A 3,427-nucleotide genomic window follows, 5' to 3' on the forward strand; every position below is an offset into this window, starting at 1 on the left:
ATGGATCAGGTCAGTTCAGTCACTCAGTCATATTTGACTCTTTGTGGCCTTATGAACCGCAGCATGTTAGGCCTCCCTGTCTATCACCAACTCCTGGAGTTTACCCAAACTCACGTCCATTGAGTCGGTGATACCATCCAACCAACTTATTCTCTGTGGTCCCCTCCTCCTGCATCAGGGTCTTTTCCAATGAGTCAGCTCTTTGTATGAGGTGGCCAAATTATTGGAGTTTCAGCTTCAACATCAGTCCCTCCAATGAACACCCAGGACTGATCTCTTTTAGGATGGACTGGTTGGATCTCCTTTCAGGCCAAGGGACTCTCAAGAATCTCCTCCAACACCAAAGTTCAAAAGCATGAGTTCTTCGGTGCTCAGCTTTCCTTATAGTCCAACTCTCACATCCATTCATGACTACTAGAAAAACCATAGCCTTGACTAGATGGACCTTTGTTGACAATGGATCAGTTAGACCTAATTGATATCTATGGGACATTCCACCACAAACAATGAATTTCATCTTTTTCTCATTGTGCACGGAACCTTCTCCAGGACATATCATATCCTGGGCCATAAATCTAGCCTTTGTAAATTCAGAAAATTTGAAACCATTCCAAACTTCTTTTCTGATGTCAATGCAGTAAGATTAGATATCAACTGCAGGGAAAAAACAAAAACTATTAAAACTTTCAACATATGGAGGCTAAACAACACGCTTCAGGATAACGAACAAATAAGAGAAGAAATAAAGAAATAAATCAAAGAATGCATAGAAATGAGTGAAAATGAAAGCACAACAACCCAAAACCTATGGGACACAGTAAAAGCAGTTTTACAGGGAAAGTTCATAGCAATACAAGCCTACCTCAAGAAACAGGAGAGAAATCAAATAAATAGCATAACTGTACACCTCAAGCAACTAGAAAATGAAGAACAGCATGGTTAGTAGAAGGGAAGAAATCATAAAAATTAGTGTAGAAATAAATGTAAAAGAAACAAAAGAGACCATAGTAAAAATCAACAAAGCTAAAAGTTGGTTCTTTGAGAAGGTAAATAAAATAGACAAACCATTAGCAATACTCATCATGGAACAAAGAAGAATCAAATCAACAAAATTAGAATGAAAATGGAGAAATTGCAATTGACAACACAGAAATACAAAGCATCGTAAGCATCATCAGCAAATATATGCCAATATAATGGACAACTTGGAGGAAATGGACCAACTCCTAGAAATGTACAACTTTCCAAAACTGAACCAGGAAGAAATAGAAAATCTTAACAGATCTATCACAAACAGGGAAATCAAGACTGTAATTAGAAATATTTCAGCAAGCAAAAGCCCAGGACCAAACGGCTTCACAGCTGAATTCTACCAAAAATTTACAGAAGAGCTAACACCTATTCTTCTCAAACTCTTCCAGAAAATTGCAGAGGAAGGTAAATTTCCAAACTCATTCTATGAGGCTAAACTAGTATCACTCTAATATCAAAACCATACAAAGATGCCACAGAACAGGAAAACGACTGGCCAATATCACTGATGTATAGATGCAAAAATCCTTAGCAAAATCCTAGCAAACAGAATCCAACAACATATTTAAAAGATCATACATCATGACCAAGTGGGCAGGAATGCAAATATTCTTTAATATCTGCAAATCAATCAATGTAATACTCCACAGTAACAAATTGAAAGATAAAAAACATAAGATTATCTCAATAGATGCAGAGAAAGCCTTTGACAAAATTCAACATCCATTTATGATAAATGGATAAAAAAAAAAAAAAAAACACTGTAGAAAGCAGGAATAGAAGGAACATACCTCACAAATAAAAAAGTATATATGATAAACTCACAGCAAACATAATCCTCAATGTTTCCATGAAAATTTGAAAGCATTTCCCATAAAGTCAGGAACAAGTGTGCTCACTCTCACCACTACTATTCAACATAGTTTTGGAGGTTTTATCCATAGGAATCAGAGAAGAAAAAGCAATAACAAGAACCCAGATTTGAAAAGTGGTAAAGCTCTCCATGTGTGCAGATGACATAGAAAACCTTAAAAACATCACCAGAAAATTACTAGAGCTAATCAATGAATATAGTAAAGTTGCAGGGTATAAAATCAGCACACAGAAATCCCTTGCATATACTAACAATTAGAAAACAGAAATTGAAATTAAGGAAACAATCCCATTCACCATTGCAACAAAAAGAATAAAATATTTATGAATAACTCTACTGAAAGAAACAAAAGATCTATATATAGAAAATTATAGAACATTGATGAAAGAAATCAAAGAGGAAACAAATAGAGGGAGAAATATACCATGCTCTTGGATTGGAAGAGTTAATATAAAGAAAATGAGTATATTAGCAATGTGTTAAATTCAGTGAAATCCCTATCAAGCTACCAATGGTATTTTTCAGAGAACTAGAACAAATAATTTCACAATTTGTATAGAAATATAAAAAACTCAAATAACCAAAGCAATCTTGAGAAAGAATGGAACTGAAGGAATCAACCTGCCTGACTTCAGGTTATACTACAAAGCTACAGTCATCAAGACAGTGTTGTACTGGCACAGAAAACAGAAATATAGTTCAATGGAACAAAATAGAAAGCCTAGAGATAAATTCACGCACCTGTGGACACCTTATCTTTGACAAAGGAGACAAGAATATACAATGGAGAAAAGAGAATCTCTTTAATAAGTGGTGCTGGGAAAACTGGTCAACCACTTGTTGAAGAATGAAATTAGAACACTTTCTAACACCATACACAAAAATAAATTCAAAATGGGTTAAAAGTCTAAACATAAGAGCAGAAACTACAGAACTCTTGAGGAAAACATAGGCAAACTGCTCTCTGGCAGAAATCACAGCAGGTTCTTCTTTGACCCACCTCCTATAGTAATGGAAATAAAAGCAAAAATAAACAAATGGGACCTAATTAATCTTAAAAACTATTGCACAAGGAAGGAAACTATAAGTAGCAGGGAAAGACAGCATTCAGAATTGGAGGAAATAATAGCAAATGAAGCAACTGATAAGAATTAATCTCAAAAATGTGCAAACCACTCTTGAAGCTCAATCCCAGAAAAATAAACGGCCCAATCCAAAAGTGGGCCAAAGAACTAAATCTCAATCTCAAAAATATACAAACCACACTTGAAGCTCAATCCCAGAAAAATAAACGACCCAATCCAAAAACGGCCCAAAGAACTAAACAGATATTTCTCCAAAGAAGACATACAGAAGGGTAGCAAACACAGGAAAAGATGCTCAACATCAATCATTATCAGAGAAATACAAATCAAAACCACAAAGTGGTACCATCTCATGTTGGTCAGAATGGCTGCTATCCAAAATTCTACAAACAATAAATGCTGAAGAGCGTGTGGAGAAAAGGGAACCCTCTTACAC

Source organism: Dama dama, unplaced genomic scaffold, assembly GCF_033118175.1.
Source record: "Dama dama isolate Ldn47 unplaced genomic scaffold, ASM3311817v1 ptg000209l, whole genome shotgun sequence".
Taxonomy (NCBI): domain Eukaryota; kingdom Metazoa; phylum Chordata; class Mammalia; order Artiodactyla; family Cervidae; genus Dama; species Dama dama.